Raw genomic sequence first — 17,487 nt, 5'->3', positions numbered from 1 at the left:
TCCCAAGTCGGGAAAATCTGCGAACTGGCTGGGAAAACAGTGATTTTTAATTGTTGCTATTATTACTTGTGTTATATTTTTTTACCAAACCCCTACTCAGTCTTAACTAATTAGTGATTCATTGCAAGAAATTTATTGCTTAAAAAGTACTCTTAACTACCAGTTTAAATAAGCTAGTTTTAGGAATATCTTAAATGTCATTGGACTGTTTATGGTACAAATTTATTCCTTCGCTCAAAATATTGTTTGGAGCTTTATGTTCATTTCTTTCAGGTAACCAATAGTCTAGAGCTTGTTCCATTGTCATGGACAGAGCTGATAGTGCAGTAATTATAAAGGACACTTTTGATAGGGATGACTGAATTGTAAATACAGACACATTGTGTACTTAAAATACCCAATGTTTCAAACAAGTCTTTTCAGTGAGCCCTATGACTAGTTTTGTTTATTTTTCTTATGACCTAATTTTGTTGTATGGAATCTGTGTTGATATTATATTGTGCATATTTTTCCCTGCAGAGAATCCTGTAGCTAAGAAGCGAGTGTACATTATGGCCTACATAACTAAATACCCTTGTTATTATACACTGATGACAATACATTACGGTGTTAAGACGCCGCCGACTTTCTGTTTGCAATTATATTTGTGTGTTTACACCACTGCACTCCTAGAAATTTAGTGATATATACGAGGGCGGTTCAGAAAGTAACCTCCGATTGGTCACAGTGCGGGTTGTGGGGGGAGTAGCGACGCCATCTGTGCGTTCACGCACTCAACAGGTCAGTCGGCATCAAGCCATGGTCGAGTGAACATCGTACCTGCACTAGTTTAGTTTTTGTGGCAGTTTGAAATGTGTGCTGCAATAGAAAACCCCGCCAAATGTGAAGTGCGTGGTGTCATAAGGTTTTTTACAGCCAAAGGATATTCTGCAGCAGCTATTCATTATGAGCTTTCTGCCGTGTACGGACCAAGAGTTATGAGTGAAGGAGTTGTCCGTGAATGGGTACGTTTATTTAAAAGTGGACGAGAAAACGTTCATGATGAAGAGAGGAGTGGTAGACCATCATTGGTGACTGACGAACTCGTTCAGACAGTTGATGCAAAAGTTCGTGAAAATCGACGTTTCTCAATGTCGGAGTTGTCTACTGGTTTTCCACAGATTTCTAAGACTCTCTTGTACGAGATAGTGACATTAAGATTGGGTTACCGTAAGTTCTGTGCACGATGGGTGCCCAAAATTCTTACCGACCACCACAAAAGTCAAAGAATGGCCTCTGCATTAGACTGTCACGTTAAGCCTCGCAAGATTTTTCTGCCAGAAAACTGATGGCAACGGTGTTTTGGGATGCCAAAGGGGTGTTGTTGGTTGAATTCATGGAACGTGGTACGACCATTAATCAAGACGTGTACTGTGAAACAATAAAAAAGTTACGACGGGCTATACAGAACAAACGCCGTGGTATGCTGACTTCCGGTATCGTTTTTTTGCACGATAACGCCCGTCCTCACTCTGCTCGCAGAACAACGGCCCTTCTTGAGTCCTTCAAGTGGGACGTTATCAACCATCCACATTACAGCCCAGACCTGGCGCCAAGTGATTATCACCTCTTCATGCATTTGAAGAAATGGCTCGGGTCACAGCGGTTTGATGACGACGAAGAGCTCAAAGATGCGGTCACAGGCTGGCTCCAGGCACAAGCGGGTGATTTTTATGCAGAAGGAATTTCAAAGCGTGTAAAGAGATACGATAAGTGCCTCAATCGCTATGGAGACTATGTAGAAAAATAGTGCAAAGATGTAGTTGTAAGATGTATATATTAAAATATTTTTATTTAACTTGGTGTATTTTTTTAAATCGACCGGAGGTTACTTTCTGAACGGCCCTCGTATATATATATATATATATATATATATATATATATATATATATATATATATATATATATATATATATATATCACTAAATTTCTAGGAGAAAATACAGTTCCGAAGTTGCAGTGGTGTAAACACACAAATATATATAACGTGTGTGTGTGTGTCATACAACTCATCTGCTTACTTACCTTTACATCACTAAGAAGTTATATTCGGTATTTTTAAATTATAGACATGGGGCATACATTATTGTAAAATTGTGAAGTCTGTCAAACAAAGATATAAGGCAGCTCTGTTGTGGTTGCACATAAAAATGTTTGGTATTGTGGTATTATAGCCATACACGTTGTCAGTTTTCGTCCTCAGACCTGCAATAAACCGTAAAGTAACTAATTAGTAAATGCTGAAGGTAAAAGTTTACCATGGTGTGACAACTAGAACAAGGACATGATGAAAACCTGTAATAAGGAAAAGAAGAAGTTTCTCAATCAGATAAGTCGCAGCTAAGAATAACAACAACAAAATGTTAGTGTATTTAACTTACAGTGATAAGGCTTCTGTCAAAAGAGATGTTTTCGTAAATCAAATATTAAAACAAAGTTTCGTACAAATAACATGTGGAAATTCCACCAGAAAATTTGTAATAGTAAGAATAAATTTCAGGATGTGGGTATGTACAGGATCAAATCCAATGACTACAATAAACAGTGCGTAGGTCAAATGGGAGCTCTCAGCACAAAACAGTATTTGGGGCACTCACAGCTACCTTACAACAAACGTTATGAATTTAAGTTTGAAGAGGGGAAAACGGCACTGTTAAATTTATAAGGTATCTCAACAGAGAGAGTAACAAACAAAAACTTTCTAGGAACAATTGTAGATTTTGAGTTGATGTGGTGTAAATGCGCAAAGATACTTGCAAACAGAATGCCATCAGCGTAATATGCACTTAGAGACTGGTCATCAATGTATAACAACCACTGTATTATGTACATCTGCAACAATTCAGACAAGCATTCACTGTATAGCGGCAGAATTCTTTTCACAGGAAAATATGAGCAACATATGAATACCGTATCTGTTGTTGTTGTTGTTGTTGTGGTCTTCAGTCCTGAGACTGGTTTGATGCAGCTCTCCATGCTACTCTATCCTGTGCAAGCTTCTTCATCTCCCAGTACCTACTGCAACCTACATCCTTCTGAATCTGCTTAGTGTATTGATCTCTTGGTCTCCCTTTACGATTTTTACCCTCCACGCTGCCCTCCAATGCTAAATTTGTGATCCCTTGATGCCTCAAAACATGTCCTACCAACCGATCCCTTCTTCTAGTCAAGTTGTGCCACAAACTTCTCTTCTCCCCAATCCTATTCAATACCTCCTCATTAGTTACGTGATCTACCCACCTTATCTTCAGCATTCTTCTGTAGCACCACATTTAGAAAGCTTCTACTCTCTTCTTGTCGAAACTGGTTATCGTCCATGTTTCACTTCCATACATGGCTACACTCCATACAAATACTTTCAGAAACGACTTCCTGACACTTAAATCTATACTCGATGTTAACAAATTTCTCTTCTTCAGAAACGATTTCCTTGCCATTGCCAGCCTACATTTTATATCCTCTCTACTTCGACCATCATCAGTTATTTTACTCCCTAAATAGCAAAACTCCTTTACTACTTTAAGTGTCTCATTTCCTAATCTAATCCCCTCAGCATCACCCGATTTAATTTGACTACATTCCATTATCCTCGTTTTGCTTTTGTAGATGTTCATCTTATATCCTCCTTTCAAGACACTGTCCTATCCGTTCAACTGCTCTTCCAAGTCCTTTGCTGTCTCTGACAGAATTACAATGTCATCAGCGAACCTCAAAGTTTTTACTTCTTCTCCATGAATTTTAATACCTACTCCGAATTTTTCTTTTGTTTCCTTTACTGCTTGCTCAATATACAGATTGAATAACATCGGGGAGAGGCTGCAACCCTGTCTCACTCCTTTCCCAACCACTGCTTCCCTTTCATCCCCCTCGACTCTTATAACTGCCATCTGGTTTCTGTACAAATTGTAAATAGCCTTTCGCTCCCTGTATTTTACCCCTGCCACCTTCAGAATTTGAAAGAGAGTATTCCAATTAACGTTGTCAAAAGCTTTCTCTAAGTCTACAAATGCTAGAAACGTAGGTTTGCCTTTTCTTAATCTTTCTTCTAAGATAAGTCGCAAGGTTAGTGTTGCCTCACGTGTTCCAACATTTCTACGGAATCCAAACTGATCTTCCCCGAGGTCCGCTTCTACCAGTTTTTCCATTCGTCTGTAAAGAATTCGCGTTAGTATTTAGCAGCTGTGACATATTAAACTGATAGTTCGGTAATTTTCACATCTGTCAACACCTGCTTTCTTTGGTATTGGAATTATTATATTCTTCTTGAAGTCTGTGGGTATTTCGCCTGTCTCATACATCTTGCTCACCAGATGATAGAGTTTTGTCATGACTGGCTCTCCCAAGGCCATCAGTAGTTCTAATGGAATGTTGTCTACTCTCGGGGCCTTGTTTCGACTCAGGTCTTTCAGTGCTCTGTCAAACTCTTCACGCAGTATCTTATCTCCCATTTCATCTTCATCTACATCCTCTTCCATTTCCATAATATTGTCCTCAAGTACATCGCCCTTGTATAAACCCTCTATATACTCCTTCCACCTTTCTGCCTTCCTTCTTTGCTTAGAACTGGGTTGCCGTCTGAGCTCTTGATATTCATACAAGTGGTTTTCTTCTCTCCAAAGGTCTCTTTAATTTTCCTGTAGGCAGTATCTATCTTACCCCTAGTGAGACAAGCCTCTACATCCTTACATTTGTCCTCTAGCCGTCCCTGCTTAGCCATTTTGCACTTTCTGTCGATCTCATTTTTGAGACGTTTGTATTCCCTTTTGCCTGCTTCATTTACTGCATTTTTATATTTTCTCCTTTCATCAATTAAATTCAATATTTCTTCTGTTACCCAAGGATTTCTATTAGCCCTCGTCTTTTTACCTACTTGATCGTCTGCTGCCTTCACCACTTCATCCCTCAGAGCTACCCATTCTTCTTCTACTGTATTTCTTTCCCCCATTCCTGTCAATTGTTCCCTTATGCTCTCCCTGAAACTCTCTACAACCTCTGGTTCTTTCAGTTTATCCAGGTCCCATCTCCTTAAATTCCCACCTTTTTGCAGTTTCTTCAGTTTCAATCTGCAGTTCATAACCAATAGATTGTGGTCAGAATCCACATCTGCCCCTGGAAATGTCTTACAATTTAAAACCTGGTTCCTAAATCTCTGTCTTACCATTATATAATCTATCTGATACCTATTAGTATCTCCAGGATTCTTCCAGGTATACAACCTTCTTTTATGATTCTTGAACCAAGTGTTAGCTATGATTAAGTTATGCTCTGTGCAAAATTCTACAAGGCTGCTTCCTCTTTCATTTCTTCCCCCCAATCCATATTCACCTACTATGTTTCCTTCTCTCCCTTTTCCTACTGACGAATTCCAGTCACCCATGACTATTAAATTTTCGTCTCCCTTCACTACCTGAATAATTTCTTTTATCTCGTCATACATTTCATCAATTTCTTCATCATCTGCAGAGCTAGTTGGCATATAAACTTGTACTACTGTTGTAGGCATGGGCTTTGTGTCTATCTTGGCCACAATAATGCGTTCACTATGCTGTTTGTAGTAGCTAACCCGCACTCCTATTTTTTTATTCATTATTAAACCTACTCCTGCATTACCCCTATTTGATTTTGTATTTATAACCCTGTAATCACCTGACCAAAAGTCTTGTTCCTCCTGCCACCGAACTTCACTAATTCCCACTATATCTAACTTTAACCTATCCATTTCCCTTTTTAAATTTTCTAACCTACCTGCCCGATTAAGGGATCTGACATTCCACGCTCCGATCCGTAGAATGCTAGTTTTCTTTCTCCTGATAACGACGTCCTCTTGAGTAGTCCCCGCCCGGAGATCCGAATGGGGGACTATTTCACCTCCGGAATATTTTACCCAAAAGGACGCCATCATCATTTAATCATACAGTAAAGCTGCATGTCCTCGGGAAAAATTACGGCTGTAGTTTCCCCTTGCTTTCAGCCGTTCGCAGTACCAGCACAGCAAGGCCGTTTTGGTTAATGTTACAAGGCCAGATCAGTCAATCATCCAGACTGTTGCCCCTGCAACTACTGAAAAGGCTGCTGCCCCTCTTCAGGAACCACATGTTTGTCTGGCCTCTCAACAGATACCCCTCCGTTGTGGTTGCACCTACGGTACGGCCATCTGTATCGCTGAGGCACGCAAGCCTCCCCACCAACGGCAAGGTCCATGGTTCATGGGGGAAGATACCGTATCTATACATCAGAATTTGGGCATAATAACAACAACAATAAACAGTCATGGGACTCATTGAAAAAATCTGTTTGACTCATTGGATACTTCAACCACAAAATATGTATATATTTATTATTGAGTTACACATGTCAAAAATACTCTTGATGATTGCAGACAGCTCTATCCATAACAATGGAACAAAGTCCAGACGGAACTTATATTTAACTCAAAGGAATGAAGGTAAATCTCAGAACAATATTTTCTGTCTAGAAATGAAGTTCAACCATTAATAGCACCACGATATTTAAGATATTAATAAATCTAGCTTACTTAAATAAGTAGTGAAAAGGTACCTGTTTATCAATAAGTTTCTTACAGTGAATGACTAGTTAGACAAGAATGAGTAGAGGCTTCATAAGAAAAACTCGAAGGCACAGCAGTATTGTGTTTATCGGTGATGCCAAGGATCAATTTTCAATAGAAATGTCTGCCACTGTACACGAAATATATAATGTGCTTACGGGTGCTGGTTGTGACACCGGAATGGAAGTTTGGATCTGGGAGTGAGCCGTGGACGAATAGCGAAAGCAGTCAACGTGATCATTTGCGTAATTCGTGAAATCCGGGTTCGAGTACCGGTGTAGCACAAATTTTCGCTGTCGTCATTCCATTACACAAAGTGTTCAGTTTATCTGAAGACACTGAAATATCTCGAAAACTACACATCGGGTGCAAACAATTTATAGTTAAAATTTGCTCGTCTCGGAGACGACATCAAATGATACCAAATTCGACCACCTAGCCCACACCGTGAAAGAGGGGGGGGGGGGGGCGTGGGTGGGAGCCAGTTACGAAATTTCAAATGAGAACGCTCCATTTATTATTCCAGACGCGGATATGACGGAAAATTTACATAAGTTCTGTTGGAAACATGTTTTTTTTTTCGTTTGGCGACAGACGGTGCTGCAATCTGAAAAATCACGGTGGGTACATAATCGTACGTTTCGAAACGTTATCCATCGAAACTTGAATCAACCTCTGTTTCCATACTGCTCGGACAGACAATTATTTCAAAACTCTTAATCGGAAAGCCCATTCTTAATGTATTCCTCCGACAAAACCACAAGTGGAAAGCTTGACGCGCTGTCGTGGTCATACAGCGAACTAGACACATCATAACAGGCAGTGCAGTCCCATTGAAAATTACGAAATAACTTGGTTGTGTTACCCTCGCTTCGCAGAGGTGGGGCGGGGGGGGGGGGGGGGTTAATTCAAGTGTCAATGGATACGTTTATGAAAAATATGATTTTCTACTCATTTTTCCAATTACAGTGTCATCTGTCGCGTAACAAAAAAAGAATTGTCAGACAAAGCTTACGTACTTTATCCGTAAAATTAGAATCTGTAAAATCTGGGGTTGCCATTTAAGGCATCAAAGCTGCCGCACCGCCCTCACACACGGGGTGGGGTGGGCAGTTGAGTTTGGTTTCACCTGGATGTTTCCCTCTGAAAAGAACAAATTTTAATTTTAAATTCTTTGGATCCAATGTGTTGTCTGCGAGATATTTCAGTGCCTTCAGATAAACTGAACACCCTGTACAGCTGAGGCACGAATACGGAGCACAAATATGACATCCTACACAGGGCTCAAAAGGGACGATTTCTTAACGTCTTGGAGGAACCTGAAAGTTACTCTCATAAAAAGCAATATCCGAATGTAACATTGAATGAGCAGAGCGAATTCAATCATAATGCCTATTATGGCATCTACGACAACGTACTAAGGTGGTGACCGCTGTACATGGGTGTTCAAGGTGATAGATGAGAGGAAGTCTACAGTGGGACATCTGTAAGACGTATGCTGCTCCTGACTCTGGAGAACAGGACCTTATGCGCGATCCTCTACCTGAAGCGGCAGTTAGCACACGACACGTGGGCTCACGTAACATCATGAAACTAGCGACTACGAGAGGAAACAAGACACGATGAAGATAGGCCTACAGCAACGCCATGGACATGTGCACCGTCTGTCATTTAAATTAAAAATACTTTATCATGTTTTAGAGTGTCTTTTAACCTTTACATACCATAGATTTTAATTGTAATTAATTACCTCCTAGTACGGTATCCTCACAAAACAAACGTTATTAATTCAGTATGGGCGTTACATTTTATTCATATGTGTCAAATGTACCGGACGACACCTGTCTGCTACACTGTTAGATCGATTTTACCAAACCACTATGTGATGTAGCATGTAAATTTACTGGTAAATGAGCAGGTAAATCTTGTAACCGATATATTAAGGCATTTTTCACGTAGGCGTTGTATGGCAATAGATGTAAGGCTTGCACACTTTTTCTGCCACTGTAAATAATTCACCTTTACTGTACTGGGACGATGATGAATGAGCGCGCTGCACGACTAGTAAAAAACATCCTCAACTCTGGTTTAACTGTGGTTCGCTTGCTCGCCAGTGAGTTGTGCAGAGCGCTGTGGCTTTCTACACTCCTGGAAATTGAAATAAGAACACCGTGAATTCATTGTCCCAGGAAGGGGAAACTTTATTGACACATTCCTGGGGTCAGATACATCACATGATCACACTGACAGAACCACAGGCACATAGACACAGGCAACAGAGCATGCACAATGTCGGCACTAGTACAGTGTATATCCACCTTTTGCAGCAATGCCGGCTGCTATTCTCCCATGGAGACGATCGTAGAGATGCTGGATGTAGTCCTGTGGAACGGCTTGCCATGCCATTTCCACCTGGCGCCTCAGTTGGACCAGCGTTCGTGCTGGACGTGCAGACCGCGTGAGACGACGCTTCATCCACTCCCAAACATGCTCAATGGGGGACAGATCCGGAGATCTTGCTGGCCAGGGTAGTTGACTTACACCTTCTAGAGCACGTTGGGTGGCACGGGATACATGCGGACGTGCATTGTCCTGTTGGAACAGCAAGTTCCCTTGCCGGTCTAGGAATGGTAGAACGATGGGTTCGATGACGGTTTGGATGTACCGTGCACTATTCAGTGTCCCCTCGACGATCACCAGTGGTGTACGGCCAGTGTAGGAGATCGCTCCCCACACAATGATGCCGGGTGTTGGCCCTGTGTGCCTCGGTCGTATGCAGTCCTGATTGTGGCACTCACCTGCACGGCGCCAAACACGCATACGACCATCATTGGCACCAAGGCAGAAGAGACTCATCGCTGAAGACGACACGTCTCCATTCGTCCCTCCATTCACGCCTGTCGCGACACCACTGGAGGCGGGCTGCACGATGTTGGGGCGTGAGCGGAAGACGGCCTAACGGTGTGCGGGACCGTAGCCCAGCTTCATGGAGACGGTTGCGAATGGTCCTCGCCGATACCCCAGGAGCAACAGTGTCCCTAATTTGCTGGGAAGTGGCGGTGCGGTCCCCTACGGCACTGCGTAGGATCCTACGGTCTTGGCGTGCATCCGTGCGTCGCTGCGGTCCGGTCCCAGGTCGACGGGCACGTGCACCTTCCGCCGACCACTGGCGACAACATCGATGTACTGTGGAGACCTCACGCCCCACGTGTTGAGCAATTCGGCGGTACGTCCACCCGGCCTCCCGCATGCCCACTATACGCCCTCGCTCAAAGTCCGTCAACTGCACATACGGTTCACGTCCACGCTGTCGCGGCATGCTACCAGTGTTAAAGACTGCGATGGAGCTCCGTATGCCACGGCAAACTGGCTGACACTGACGGCGGCGGTGCACAAATGCTGCGCAGCTAGCGCCATTCGACGGCCAACACCGCGGTTCCTGGTGTGTCCGCTGTGCCGTGCGTGTGATCATTGCTTGTACAGCCCTCTCGCAGTGTCCGGAGCAAGTATGGTGGGTCTGACACACCGGTGTCAATGTGTTCTTTTTTCCATTTCCAGGAGTGTAGTTGGAGTCATAGTAGCGAGCAGTTGAGTTTTCAGAGCAAATGTGCGAGAAATTATCTGAAATACTTTTTTATGGGGATGAAAACTTGCTTGTAGAAATATGCTATCGATTCTTTGAATGTAGAATGTTTTTTAAGAAATATTTCAAAGTAACTAATGCATGTGCAAGAACGAAATGAGTATTTATGAGAACTATCAACTGAAGGAAATCTTTGTCCCTTAGGTAATTAATAACATTCATGATTGGAGTTAATTTGATCTCTTTCTTTCTGCTGTGTCACAAGTTGCGCAGTTCGTCTAAATGTCTATACTTTTTTTAGTAATGAGAGAATTTCTTTATTGTTAGAGTCTTCTTATGTTGCACAGTCCTTTTGAAAATAACCAGAGTTAGGTTTTTCAAGAAAAAATTTCTTAAGAGGGTAACCCTCCTCCGTCATTGCCAGTAATTTTTTGAATATCTTGCCTGTGTGTGCATTACACCTTACGCCACATGCAGCCACAGATTGTTTCTGACAAACATAAACAAATTTTACAATCAGAAAATTATTTACTCTTAGCTCCTGGCATTAGCTGACTTCAATTTGCTTTCAGGAACGTCAGCACACAAGACAGAAAACAACATACTAAGCGTGAGGTAAGTTACTTTTAATTCAGGGCAGATCTCACTTTGTGTTCTTGTGAGCAAACAATACAAAGTTAGAATTTTGAGGTATTATGTTTACTAAGCAGATTAATTTATAGTGAACACTGTTGGTAATATCAAACAGTTCCTTTCCTCCGAGTATTTTATTTCGTGGATATTTCTAGTCAATATTTGAGCTCAAATCACTACACTTGGTTAAAGTTTTGTTTCACGGCACTCTTCACAAGCGCAACACAGGACCAAACAACCGTCGGTATTTCTCTGCAGCTGAATGCGCTATCTAGTCCACACTATACAGGAGGAGAAAGGTTTTGAAAAAAAGAATATACACTATTTTCATATGTCGATAAACTTTTACAGGAGGTTGACATAGTTTGTTTTCTAGAGTACTTGTTAACTACTTATCTTACTGTTGTCTACAGATCTGAGGATGATTCACATTGAACAGAAACGACTTACTTTAAACATTTATGCTATCTGATGTGTCGGCAGCTGGGCCAACACCTTGTAGATCGAAGTGGCTGAAAGTGCACGCTAAACTAACGCAGACGGGCGTGAAGTACTGGAACATGAGACTTATTAATGAATAAGAAGAAAAGTACGTAGCTGGAATAATATACTTAACTTTATTCTCTTGTTGGAATACATCTCTTGAATAGTAGTAAGCTATAAGCACTGATACAAATGGCGCCTTGCTAGATAGTAGCTATGGAATAAGCTGAAGGCTATTCTATCAGTCTCTCGGCAATTGAGAGGAAGACTTGGTAGGTCTGGTCGCAAGCTATGTCGTCCGTACAACTGGGGCGAGGTCATGTCCGTGTCTTGTGACCTGCCATGTGGTGGCGCTAGGATTGCGATTACACAGTGGCGACACGCGGGTCCGACATGTACTACAGGACCGCGGCCGATTTAAGTTACCACCTAGCAAGTGTGGTGTCTAGCGGTGACACCACACTATCAAGACGGATACATTTGTTTGAAAACCACCGGTTTGTTCTTATAGCACATTATGTTGAGTTTTGCAAATTTTATTTCTATTTCTTATAAATTCTCTCTAGTTACTCTAGTTCCGTCAAACATTCTAGAACGAAACCAAAATGGTATAACTGGACCAAAATGACACCACTTCTCAGTATTTTGTAATTGTCCTGCCTCAATAGTTCAAAGGACGCGACACGCATGAGAACCAATGTTTTACTGCCAGAAAGTGTCGGAATGTCTCCCGATCCAAGCGCTCGGGTGAAACAAAATTTAATGGCGCCACTAGATGCAAGTTTTATCAAAGGCAGGCGACTTCCTCCCGAGACAGCACTTCCGCGCGCTCGTGGCCCGTCGGAGCGTCTGCCGTCTTAAGTGCCTTGAAAGCGTAGGTAATAGACGCGAAAATGGGGGAAACAAACTTACTGGCATGTTTTCGCCCCTTTCTCTTCCGCCGCTAAAGAATACAAAGTGAGCTACGGGAGCGCGCAAACTACATTACAAGCAAACCTTTTCAACGGGACGTTTCTAGCAGGCGGCACTTCGAACGTATTTCGCCTCGCCAAAGTGAGTTTACAGGGTCATGACCGCCGTCGCGCTTCGCAGCCAGCTGCTCAGTCTTCATAACGAAACTTTAAACCGTAATACGACGAAATTCCGGTGCTTAAATGTTAACGACTTATTCGGTACACAATAGTTACCTATGTATAGATTTTATTTTCAGGTCTTCTGAAAGCATCCCGTTGTTTTGCATCTCTCGGTCTGTCGTTAGAGTTAATTGGCTTGGTCTGTTTTAATTAACGGCTGAGTGCCCATAAGGGATACCGTTTCTGATTATGTCCTGCGCTAAAAATGAGCCACGCCCATAACGAGACAGTAGCGCTTAAGCAAATAACCGTACAATGTAAGTACTTGCACTTTTGTCAAGATGGCTTAAGTGTTTCATTTTAACAAATATTCAAACTGTACACTTGTCACCCTCTCCATCTATCTCTCCCTCTCTCTCCCCCCCCCCCTCTCTTGTGTGTGTGTGTGTGTGTGTGTGTGTGTGTGTGTGGGCGTGGGCGTCAATCCGGGGAAAACCCGGGAATCTTTTAGAATTCTGGGAATTTTTCATTGTTTTACTTTTCAGTTATATTTTTATAGTTTTGACTGGTAACAACTGATACTATAACAAGGAATTTTACTGTATACCGCTACTGCAGAATAATACTGCAGCAATAAAATACAAATGAGAGTAAAAAAGAGAAAAACTTAAGTTGGAAAGGAAAAGTCGAATTAAAACAACTAAACGCAGCTCACACACAAGCCAAGAGCGTAATGTGTTAAAGGCCTTAGGATGAAGACCACCCAAGGCTTCATAACAACGAACTGCATCCGATGAGTAAGACAACTGTTTACATTAGGTTTGTTTGAGCATTTGCCAGTGGCTCATGCACACGCGCAGTTGAGTTGTGTGTCGAGAAGCAGCCACATGCTGCTAGGAAATGTTTTTCTGTCTTGCCCACGATGCCAGATTCGCGCATGCTCACAACAGTCTGATGAGAACAAAACGGATTTCTATGGCCGGTAGTTACCAAGTGAATGAAAATATATTCACATTTTTTGGAAGGCTAGAATTTGTTATTAGTTTCAGTTTTCTGATTTTATTTTATTTCCACGTTTTTGGCAGTCAAGCATTAATAGCCTGCCAGAACAATGAAGTCGCTTTTGTCGATATGCTAAAGAAATTTGGCTTTTATTAATCTTTTCCGCAGAGGCAGTCAATTTATTTGAAACGAAGTGTTTCATTCCACATTATTGGCTAGGTTGAACTAGACGCTGATTTTCAAACGCCCATCTCTATCTTCTGACACGTACGGCATTACGTAATAATAAAGAAACAAACATGAGACAACACAATACTGGTATTCGAAGAAAATTTGCATCCCAAGAACCACACCGAAGAGCTTACTGTCAGGTTGGGACCTATGTTTGAGAATCTGGACATACTAATTATGCATTTTAGTATGGTTTACGAAATTCCGATACTCTTGGAGTATCCTCTGACGTCCAGTTTCGTTTATGGCTTAATGGAAGATCTCTTAATGCTCTACACATACGAATACATGGGATTCCTACGTGATAGTAGCTGCGCACATGCCGTAAAGCCTGTTTTCAGGCGCTTTCTGACAACTGCTGAAACTAATTCGAACAGGTCGCGGGAAAACATTGCCAATGCTGGTTTCAGAAGCGTTAGTTTCAAAGCAAATTTCATTTTGCGCAAGATGAATTATATTACGCTTGAGTCTCATTTAAAGCTTAACTGTTTGAGGGTCAGCCACTTCTTCCAGCACAGAAGACCAGTCATTTATATCATTGTTTAATATTTTACTGGTATTTTTATGTGATGCAGTTTAAAGTGTAACACACCCAAAAAAAGAGCAATTTATGTCTGAAGGCTTAGATTTCCTTGCAGTTTATTAATCTTCAAAACCAATATTACATATGGAAGCTTAGCTACACTTTATATGTTAATTTAAACCATTAACTTTTCCTATATGTGTGTTCGTGTCACATAACAGTGTTGTTGCTATGGCTGACTACATCACGTGCCCTGTGCTTTGAATATACCATCGACTTGCGAGATCACGTGACATGAGCTATGATTGGCTTGCAAAACCGCATCGCAATCTCGCTTTCAATGCTTCAGAGACTTGCGTGGTCTGTTTGGTGGAATTCGAATATATACTTTCGGAATATGAAACTGCTCAGCATGTTGTTGCACATCAGAGATCTTTCCATAACGTGTTTTTTTTCTGGGATGTTCTACGCCGTTGTATAAAACCTTAACCATTCAAAGGATTGGTAAACTTTACAGTTCCAAGGGAAAGTACACAGTGTCTTAATACGTGATGTGTGAAAAGGTCTATTTTTGGCCGGGAAAGCCGGGATTTCTTTTTCCTTGTCTGCGTATACACTCTGTATATAGACCATTGTGAAAACTGTATGTTTATAGTTGGTCTGAAGAAGGCATTTACTAGTTGCCTGTATACAAACTTACCGAGATCTGGGCAAATATACTTCTCTAGTAAGAAGATTACATCACTCAAATTCACAAATAAACCTGCTGACAATGTCAATTCAATTAATGTTTTTAGTGAATTCACGTATTTTAAGCAGACGACTGATCTTGTATTATTTTCTTATCACCTTCTCTAATGCCCTCAGGATCATTACAGCCCTTAGCTGCTTATGCTGACTAATTAAGAACGTGTATACAGGGGAAATGGCTTAGCAGCCACCCGAGCGTCGAAGACCATCAATGTGCAAATTGAACTAAATTGTAGGTGTTACATCATACTGCTACCGTGTGATATTTGTCAGACTTCGAAGAGATTTTATTTACATAACGAAGATTAATTTAACTTACATTCTAAATATGCTTACATTTGATGAACCAAAGCACTATACGGTAGTGAATCACTGACTGAGAAAAATCCGGGAAAGAGAAGAACTGAGGCTTTTGAGATATAGTGCTATGGAGGGACCTTAAAAATTAGGTGGACTGGTAATATAAGGAATGAGGTGTTTCTCTGCAGAATCGGCGAAGAAAGAAATCTATAGAAACCGAGCGAGGTGGTTCAGTGGTTAGCACACTGGACTAGCATTCTGTAGGACGACGGTTCAAATCCAGATATAGGTTTTCCGTGACTTCCCTAAATCACTCAAGGCAAATGCCTGGATTGCTCCTTTCAAAGGCCACGGCTCATTTCCTTCACCATCCTTGACACAATCTGAGCTTTTGCTCCTTCTCTAACGACCTAGATGCCGACGGGACGTTAAACCCAATCTTCCTTCCTTTGGAGAGTGTAGAAGACATTGACAAAAAGAATGGAGTGGATGATGGGACTTATGTTAAGACATCAGGGAATCTTCGATCTTATTGCAGCTGAAGAGGGGAGAAGCTGTAGGGGAAGACAGAGATAAGAATACGTCGAGCAAAGATTTGAAGATATAGGGAGTAACTGCTACTTTGACACGGAAAGGTTCGCACAGGAGTTCTATTCGTGGCCGGCTGTATCATACCAGTCAGAATAGTGATGATTAATAAGCATGGTAATACTGGGAAATCACTTCAGTAGGTCCCATTAAGATGTTTATGGATAATTGGTCTCTCCTATTTCCGAGAGTGTAACTACCTCGTCATGGAGACTGACCAACTCCTCATGTGAAATACTAGGGCTTTACACATACATATTGTTTTTTATATTTTTTCGGAACAATGTTTGCCGTGGTGACTGTGCACATACGCGCGTAGCACAGTCCATGGTACATAGTTTGACTGTTTACGCAAACATCTGAGGTACTTAAATCAAGCTTCTGTAAGTTATCATATTCAGATTTTGTTTATAGTTCATATAGGTAAAGTCATTTGTCGTGTAATGTGATAAAGCAATGAAAATATTCCAGTCCGTGTCTTTCACTGCATTGTTTACTCTCTACAGTTCCCTCCAGTGCCATGGAAGCTACACAGTTATGTCTTAACAGATGTCTGTCAGTGTTTTCCATACCTTCCTTTCCCCGCCGATTCACAAGAGAAACTCCTCATTCTTTACCTTCTCAGTCCACATAATTTTCAACATTATTTTGCAGCAACACTTCTAAGCTGCTTCGATTCTCTTCTTTTCCGGTTTTCCCTCATTCATGTTTTACTAGCACATAAACGTTGTGTTCCAAACGTACATTCATAGAAATTTCTTTCTGAAATTATGGCCCATGATTGATACTAGTGGGCTTCTTCTGGCCAGGAGTACTCTTTTTGCCAGTGGTAGTCTGCCTTTAATGCCATCCTTGCTCCGTCCGTCATGCATTATTTTGCTGCTTACGTAGAAAAATTCCTTAACGTAATGTGTTTCCTAATCACCAGCCCTGATGTTAAATTTCTCGCTGTTCTCATTTCTGCTACTTATAATTGCTTTTCTATTTCTTCAGTTAATTCTCAACAGTTATTAGACTGTTCGCGCCATTCAGCAGGTCTTGCACCTCTTCCTCATTTTCACCCAGGACAGCAATGCCATCAGCGAATCTTAACAATGATATCCTTTGAATTATCATTCCACTCTTGAATTGCTTCTTTATTTCCATCACTGCTTATTAGTTTTATACTCTGAATAGAAGGGGCGAAAGACTACATTCCTGCCTTACAAGCCTTTTTAATCCAAGCACTTCGTTCTTGGTATCTCACTCCTATTTTACATCTTGGTTGTTGTACACCTTATATTTTACATGTTTGTTCTTATCGCTTACGCCTATTTATCTCAGAATTACGAACATCTTGCACCATTTGACATTGACGAACGTTGTTTGCAGATCTGCACATCCTATGAACGTTTCTTTTCGTTAGTGTTGCTACCATTATCAACAGCAAAGTCAAAACGTCAAAACTATATCACCGGTCCTTTACTTCTTCTAAAGCGAAACCGATCATCTAACACTCCGTCAATTTGTTTTTATTCTTCAGTACTCTGCCACTCGTGGTCCCGCGGTAGCGTTCTCACTTCCCGAGCACGTAGTCCCGTACCTCGTCACGGAGCCTGACCATCTCCTCATGTGAAATACTAGAGCTTTCACATACATATTGTTTTTTATATTTTTTCGGAACTATGTTTGCCGTGATTACTGTGCACATACGCGCGTAGCCAAGTCCATGGTA

Source organism: Schistocerca nitens, chromosome 5 (genome assembly GCF_023898315.1).
Source record: "Schistocerca nitens isolate TAMUIC-IGC-003100 chromosome 5, iqSchNite1.1, whole genome shotgun sequence".
NCBI lineage: Eukaryota > Metazoa > Arthropoda > Insecta > Orthoptera > Acrididae > Schistocerca > Schistocerca nitens.
The sequence above is the reverse complement of the archived record's forward strand: the minus strand, read 5'-3'. Positions refer to the sequence as shown.